The sequence below is a fragment of the Durio zibethinus genome, unplaced genomic scaffold, assembly GCF_047325235.1.
Source record: "Durio zibethinus cultivar Kanyao isolate XHJ-2024 unplaced genomic scaffold, ASM4732523v1 HiC_scaffold_30, whole genome shotgun sequence".
NCBI lineage: Eukaryota > Viridiplantae > Streptophyta > Magnoliopsida > Malvales > Malvaceae > Durio > Durio zibethinus.
This window is the reverse complement of record NW_028322653.1, coordinates 764,249-773,105: the sequence shown is the minus strand read 5'-3', so window position 1 is coordinate 773,105 and position 8,857 is coordinate 764,249.

Genomic DNA, 8,857 nt, shown 5'->3' with positions numbered 1-8,857 from the left:
GAAGATGGTGAGTAAGGATGAAGCAGGGGCTTTTCGTTTTAAAATCTAAGGAGAGAGAAGAATGCTTTCTTTTTTCCATTCATTAAGTTTATAGAGTAGGCCAGCAAGCAAGACTGCGAAGAAAAGCAAAGCTCGGTACGGTACGATTGAGGAGGATAGCGCTAGGGCGGACCCAAGAAGCCCAAGAACGGGGTAGGCCCGAGCCGTAGGGCGACAAAGACTTTGGCAGGACATATATAGAATCCGCCAAAGAAGTCAGGTTTTCCAAATCGAAAAGGAAAGACTCAGGTTGTGGTAAACCAGTCTTATTTTTGATATGCCCGGCCTATCTACCCAAGCCGGAAAGCCATAAGAGAAGGATATACGCACTAAAAGAAGGAAGGTGAACTACTTGCTTAGTCGCATCCCCTGAACGTTAGTTGTAAAGTCACTCTTCCTGAAGAATGTGAACTTATATAATCAATAGAATAGAACAGCATATTTGGTGAAGCAAAGAGCGGTTCGGTCAAAAGCAGATACCACACACTCAATCCAATGAGCAAGCACATAAGCAAGACGAATCTCTTTCTCTTTCCATATTCCATTACGAAATCAGGGCTAAAGAACATTTAGAGAGATGCACAGATTATTTCTGTCTATTATATTATAGGATCACCCCTTCGAAAGCACTAGCAGTTCGGTTTGAATAAGAAAGTGTTAAGTGAGTGTTCATGGAACAGAAGATTGAATAGAAACATATTTCTTATTACAGTACAAACCACCAACGCAACGCCTAATTGAATAAGAGAGGAAGAGGTTTCGCAGCAGAGACAAGAGAAGCAGACGATGTTAGAATGGCTTGTGCAAGTGAATCAGATGTGGGACTTTTATCTCGACAGATGGGGTATTAAGGAATTGATAGACCAATGGGGAATACCCGGGGAATCCATAAGAATCGAATCCGCTCTTAGGACAAAGTTCGGAATCGTAGAAGGAAGACAAGCCCCTGCCTGGCACACGAGAAGGAATTGGTGTTAGCAACCTTGCAACTATCTTGCCTTTCCTTCGCCCCTTGAATCTATCTATTCCGGCGGGCAAGATAGATGCAAGTTTGAAAAAAAAAAAAGACTTGGAGTTCGAAGTGGCATGGATCTAATGAGCTATTCCTTGCATCTCCTCCATTTATAAGGCAATTGCCCACTAATCCTCATCGCTGTCCTGAGCCTTTTTTTCATACTTAGCAAAGGACTAATAACAAGTGTAACCACTTTGATATAGATAAAATTCAAAAAAATGAAAGAACTCATTTTAGTCAAGACAAATGGTCCCACCTAAATGAATTAGTTTCATCAACAAAAAGGAAACGATTAAGGCAGATACGGAAACAGTTCAGATGAGCTAACAAGATGAACTTAATCCTTTAAAAACTAATCTATATTGGCTCCTCAGAATGGGAGGAAATGAAACTTAGGCAGCGGCGGGATTGTCCGCCTCGATCCCCGCTAACGCAGGTCCCTACCCCCAAAAGAGAATTACAATACAGGGGCACCTTCCGCTTACACTTACAGAAAACAAAGTAGCTGGAGATTCATGTCCATAAGAAGCTGCTTCTAAGCCAATCTCTCCTGTTGATGTTGAATAAGCCTCGAATGGAAGCTCCGAGGTTATTCTTATAGCTGCCATCCCCTTTGACTTCTCCTTGCTCTTATAAGAAGGAGCGTAGGTTCAGGAAGGTCTAAGAATGGGGCATCTTTAGTAGCAGTCAGTGCCATGGGCATGGGCGTGATCCCCGAATGAGGAATGCCTCTTCAATCCTGCCTTCCTTAGTGCCCAAAGGCAAAGGAAAGGGTTTGTTCACGAGACGTACTCCTCCTGTTGGTGCGATTACCCGCGTAATGCATTGATTGAAAATGTATCCTAAAAGAAAGGGAGCCCAAGATGGCCCATGACGAGCCTAAAGCAAGGTTCGGCTGCGAGCCAAGAAAGACTCAGTCCTTGCAGGTGCGTAATGGTATGTCCCAGTTCGTCATTGGAAAAGAAAACACGGAAGTAGTCCCTTCGTCTTCGTTTAAATCGACTGTTTTTTGTGCGACCCCGCTCCCCATAACCTTATGAAAAAAAATTCTAAAAACCTGAACTGGGCTCTTTGGGCAGTATGATTATGCATCGGTTCAGAAAGGAACGGGGTATATGAATTGAACAATAAAATAAAGGGCCGTAGCATAGCAGTCCTATATTTGCTCAGCATGTCGGTTTTGTTTATTAAAGTTCAAGGATAAAAGATTCACTCATAAAGCCCTTTGCCTACTTTTTCAGCGTAATCGTACTGCAGTTGTGTACTTTTTTTTTGATGGTTGAGGTGAATAAAGCGCCATACCCTGGTAGAGTCAATAGTCTCTCACTATCAAGAGGATCTAAAGCTAAAGTAAGGGTTACACTTACTTAGAGTACAGGAATACCCGATCCAAAGACCTTTTTATATATGTATATAAGAATCTTTTCCATAGAACCGGACTATATAGAAAGCAGAAAGCAATAAAAGATGGACAATTGAACAATGGATAAGTAGTTTCCTAACTGAATAACCCATGGCTGCTTCGAATTTTCTCCCTACTCAATCAATACTTTCTCAGCTTTATCCTGTGCTATTGAATCTATTCATTCCAATATCGCTTCTAGCGCTCAACGGGAATCTTTTGGAGCAGCGAGACTAAGTTCAATTCCTACGTTTTTGGTAAACCAGATTGATGATTCGAAGTGAGGGACAAGCCTGTGGTCGCAATGCCGCCTCCACTCCAGCCTATCATAGGCCTTTTCAAGGTCCAGCTTTACAGCCATGATGCCAGTACCTCCCGCTTTCCTTCTAATTCTGTGAACGGCCTCCTGGACAATTATTACATTAGAGGTACCTCTACGCCCTTCTTTGGAAGACTTGTTACTTTAGGGAATGAGGGAAGCCAGTAGCTCGACAGGGGCGGGAGAGGGAAGATTAAGCATAAGTTCGAAGGTAGAACCAGTAAGTAAGCTAAAAAAAACCTAAATTGAGACTTCTTTGAACTTATTTTTACTAATAAGAGGTAGTGGTATATTCACTGTTCGCCCTACCAAGAGAACTCCTAATGGACCGACAGAAGAGGGATCTCAAATCCCAGGCAAATATAGCCGGAATGAAATGAAGAGAAGTCAATCTCTCTCTATACGCTTAATAAAGTCCCTCCAAGCACATTTAGTAAATAGAAAGAAATCCCTATTCTATAGCAATGTGACTATGAGTTCCTGCTCCACTAGAGCTATACCCCACTGAGGATTCGGCTTACTTTACGGGAAAAGGAAACATACTTATTTCAATCAATTAGTAAAGCAAAGCCCATAACCTACCCCCATTAACAGAAACTGGACTCGTACTAGACGAAAGAGAAGCCTAGGAAATCCTTAACTAGAAAAGGTATCACAATAGGAGTAAGATAGTTTTAGGACTTCAAGGCTGAACTCTTATTGCCTGCAGCGTTACAGAATGAAGGGTCAACGAGAAAGAACCTTGCCTTACTAATCTCTTTCGAGATAAGGCTTATTACAGAGGTTAAGATCAATCCAATTCCTTTTGGGACGAGGAGCAGAGTACCCCACAGAGAAGACCCACTCCGGCTAGGATGAATAGGGTAGGGAAAAATCATAAGGTTCCAAGGTCTCCTTCTTTCCATTCAAGGAGATGTGCCAACAAAGTAATGGAAATTTAATAGCCCACGGGACATGTGGATCAAAGAGTGAAAAGGGCTACAATCACAGTAAGAGTCAGAGAGGATTTTCCTATGAGAGAAAGTTGCCTTAGTAGATAGACTCAAATGGTAAGCTAAGCTTAGGAAGTAAAGAGTTCTACTCTTATTGATGAATGAGGCCTAACGAGAGGAGCTAGAATCTTCCTATATGCTTGGATTGGAGTCTTATTTTGGGAAAACTCTCATTATTTAATCTGCCGTGGGTAGTAGGTTCGATTCTTTCTATTGTTTTCGAAACCGAAGGCACGGAAATGATGTTTATGGGCTCTGATCTTCCCAGTTCCAGCGCGGGGGTAATGCCGTCAACGCCGCAAAACCTTCCCGATCTTAATGAACCTGCACCACCCTTAACTGACGAGGAGTTGGCTGCAGAATCGGAAGCCAATGCGGCAGAATGAAAAAAAATGGTGGAAGAAATATGTGAGCGGGCGAAAGAAATCGCCCAACATGCAGGGGTAACAGAGCCCGATAAGTTGGACAAGATCCAAGACGCAGTCAAATATTTGAGTGATTGTGAGGATCGAGGAGGCGCGAATACCCTTTCTAAACGATTTTTTGTCCTAAATCAAAACGCAAGAAATCGATAGATATTTTAAGAAATGGGGGGAAAAGGCCCCACTGAACAGGACCGGTAGTCTCCATAGGGACTTGGCTCTACCATAAGGGAAAGTAGATAGACGGCTCTACGTCTTCAGGTTCGAAATCTCTCGTCTTTAAATCAAATACAAAGAGCTCATGAACCGGTAGATTCTTTCTAACCTTCCTTACCGCCCCGTGGGTGGGTTGTTTTTTGTGCGGCAATGGTAGCCTGGTTCCAAATCCGGCTCGCTCCCGGCTACGTGTCTAAAGACCCTTCGCTCTCTTTCCCGTTTTCTATTTATCATCCTAAGAGCGATCGACTACTCATTCCCACTACGCGGTAAGGCATTCCCGTTTTTCGATCCTTCTCTACACTGTCCTGGCCTCACGAATTGGATTTGAACCAATCAAGCTACTTTCCCTTTAGTAGATCGCAAGTCAGTTTATTCAAGCACTGGGAATCAATCGCTCTGAGGTCTACTCTTCTGGTAGTACGGGCTTGCCCTGTCCGCTCATCTGATCGAGAATCTCGAATCTGTTTAACCTTGCTATCATCTGCTGGTCATCCCTTTCATTCAATCTGATGGTAACTGGAATCAACAATATGATGGTGAGGCAATATCCATAGTATAGCACATCTCTCCATGAATCTCCCTGTCTTGCTATTAGCCCTAGGCTTTCAAGTTGCAGTACCATTCTATGGTCTCTTTGCTTGAGTTCCTTCCTTTCTGGAGTTCACGACTTCTTTTATATGTCCGAATTTTGAGCCGATAGCAGCTTCTTTACAGCCTCTCATATGGGGGGGAAGTTTGGTTGGATTAATAATAGGCCTTTCAGAGGGCATAGAAACTACATACGAGGAAGATGCGGATATACAGATACGGAAGAGGAGCTCTACCCGGCGGGGTTGGCGTTCATCCCGTAGTTGGAGCGAATCACCTTCGTTAGCTTAGTTCGAAATCCCCTAAAGATCAAGAGAATTTTCATTCTAGTCTGTAAAAGGACAAAAAAAAAGAGTCCAACCTTTTTTTATCTGGCGCAAAACAAAGATAAAGTATTCAAATTGAATTGAATGATAGCCATTGAAAGCATTATTCCGTTTATCCTATAAGTATTTAAGGTCAATCACTCTACCGATCCCATCTTCTACTCCTTTGGTCATACCGCTTCCTCCACCAATTGTTATCCCCGCGGAGCCTGCATTAGTTGCAGCTCAAAAACCAAGAACTTTTCTCTCACATGAAAATCTGGTAGGGTGCTTCCTGATCCTCATCAGCAGTAAACTGCCCAACAACAAGAATAAAGGGAAAGAGTGCCAAAGCAAGGAAGAGGCATACCGTCGGGAGTAGGCGCAGAAGAATCCCCTCGGTTGGAAAAGGTTTTTTGTTGCCGGAAAATCCCTCTCCGTGGATGATCGGAGCCTCCGTTTTGTTTTCGGGGATCAGGAGTTATTTACTTAGTTAATAAAGGACCGGTCGTAAACCACTCCTCCCGGCTTCTCAGGCTTTGAGTCTGTGATCCTCCTACTAGCGTCCTGCTCTGCGGATTCCTCTTAAAAGCTGCAGGATCAGATGACTTGGAAGAGTCCCTACGGAAGTGGAATAAGCCGATAAAAGAGACCTCTGAGCTCGGACTCCAAGAAGAGTTCTAGGAGGTGCGTAGCGCTTTGAACATTAGTCTTTCTCGCCACGGAGCGGTAACTAGAAAGCACTACTTTTTTGTTCAAATCAATCTAATTGGATTCTTTTTTCAATTTTCCTTAGAAGTCGCTTTCTTTTCTCCTTGGAAGTAGCTTCCCCAGTCCTATGACTGACGGTAAGTAGCAGGGGAATACCATCCTTCCTTATTCTTCGGATTAGTGGGAGGCTGGCTTTCTGGTGGGGCTAAGTTCCTAAAGACTCACTTGAATACTGAGTTCCATCCCATCAAGCTCTTTGAAATCCTTTCTAGTCTGGAAAGGAACCGCGAATCTAGCCACCACTTTCTCTATTTAAAGAGAACATCCGATCATTCTTCGAAAGAATCGAAACGTTCTTTCTTTTCTACGCTACGTCTCTTATGAGATTTCTTAAGTGATCATCTGAGCCTTCCCTACCAAAGGAGCAAATGGTATTGTGTATGAGTGCCCTCCTTTCTATGAGTGAACGGGATTCTATTTACGCAGAGTGAATCGATGGTGGATAAAAGAGGATCAGGGACTCATTCGATCTATTATTTCAGGTGGGTTGCGTATATAACAAAAGAAGGTGTTGAAAACTAAAGGTCGCTTGCGCGCTTTATTTTAAGGAGAAATTGCTTAGCTTTGCTTCCTGGTATGGGCTTGCTTCCTAGTCAAATATGCCCTCTCCGTCTTAGTCGAGGTAAAAGACTAAGCCTATTCCCCTACACGTAAGTAATCTAGCGCCTATTCCCCTAAAGAAAGGGATTCAACGGCTCAAGGGCCGATCAGAAAAGCAATCAACTCCGTCAATCCACTTTCTCAAATCTCCTATTACACTAGTCTTAAAAGAAATGATTGAAAAGGCCCATTTTCATGCTTAAAACCTGCATTTCGTACCCGAGCCCATTTCTCTAGGAAGATCTAGTAAACGAAGGTCAGTACATCGAAAAAGAGTGGTCAAATTTCCTTTCTTGGGTTAGAAGTTGGCCTTCCAGGAGAACTTTTTCACAGGCCCACGAGAGGTGTTTAATAGGTCCTCCCTTCTTTAAGGAACAGAATTCCAGGATACCTTATGACAGAGGCTCGCAGGCGAAGGAAGTCCTTTTGGAACGACTTAATGGAGTCGGGATACCCGATAAAGAAGAAAAGCCAGAGGTTGCCCAGCGCGGAACCGAACAAACTTAGAATCTCCTTTAAGGGAAGAAGGGGCTCGGAACACATTTGTCCCAAGACCCGACTTTAACCCAAGCGAAAGCTGTAGTTAAAGTAAACAAAGACTGCACGACCACCCCTTGAAACGACAGAGGAAATCTATCTGTCGCTGAAGACAAATCAAATGAATGTAGATTATTTAGTTTTGACAGTCTTCGTAAAGGAGCTGTCTGATCAAACGTCCCATCTTGAGGGATAAGACGCAGAACAGACATAGACCAATCATGTGCAGGCCTAAGCAGTGCTTGCTTAAAACCATTGGGAATCGCAAAGATTCGCCTTTTTCCTGCTCCCTCCACCTTGAACCCCAAACAACCGGGAATTCACTCATCAGCTTGTCATCATCCCAGCGGCTGCTATGTCAGGAGTCCTCACGTATGCATATGATTATTGCATAAAAAGTTTTAGGACTCTTGGAGGAAGATCTGCTTGAGACCATCGAATCGTTGCTGCTTTTGCTATTGGTCTAAAAATCGCTGCAACCAATGTCCCGAAAGTAGCCTCCGTCCTCTTTTGAGTAGAATGATGGGCTCTTAGGAATAGAAGTGGGCATGAATGGAGCTTCTAGGACTGTGTTGACTGAAGCTCTCTTTGTCCATCTAATCTTGATTTGCTGTAAACAGACGATAGTGTCAATTGGCTTATTCGATGCTCACTGCCTGAATTTAGGAGTTAACCCGATCGAGATCAGATGATGCAAGGATCGGATTTGAGAAACTTTCTGGCAATTCGCCTCTTTCGGGATCTTCTATGACTCTATTAGCTTCTTTCTTCCAACGTCCAACGGGGAGGTCACTTCGCTCGCCTAAGAAGGAGCTGTGGCACATGCTGTTCTGTTTGAAAAAGAAGTCAGAACAAAACCCGTTAAAAAGCAACAAGAAACTAAACGACATAACACGGAAACCTCTATTGAAGAGGCTGACGAACCCAGATACAATAAATCAAACAAATACGTTAAAAAAATGGAGGAGGAGGCCTTCGCTCCGTTGGGACGAGCTGGATTCGAACCATCGATAAACAAAAGCCTACATAGCAGTTCCAGTGCAGCGCCTTTTTCCAAATGTCCCGTAAGTGAATCATTTCATTGATTGGGCTGGGAGTAAGAGGTCGCTGTCCGAAGGAGTGATCCTGGCTGGTTGGTCACGCAGGGGATAACCATTGAGCCAAGCAGATTGCCATAGGTTGGTGTCCTTGCCGTCACCAATGACACGTACTCTTCCGCTTTTGAGAATTGGCTTTTTGGCATAAATCTGTCTTCTTCTTTAAAGCCGGAAACTCTTTTGAAGTGAAGCAGGCTAAAGGTAAATGAGTTAGCTCAGGGCGTGAAAGAAAATAGATAAGAAAGGCGATTCCTGATCTGAAGAGTTGAGTTGCTGTTGTAGGTAAAATTGATTCTTTCTTTCAAAAGGGATATCAGCAGGTCTAGAAAGTCTAAGCTTTCTAAGGAGTGTAAAGTTCTCCCATTAATAAAAGTACTAGTCCTAAGAGCGATAGATACCGTGTCTAAGAGATAGAATGCTTACTATTAGGAAGCAAATAGAGCCTGCCAGGAATGAGATGACCCATTGCTGGGGCCTTCCAGATGAACGGGAAGGGGAAGGGAAAGATTCCTGTGTACTCTCCCCATGAAAGCACAACAACAACGGGAATA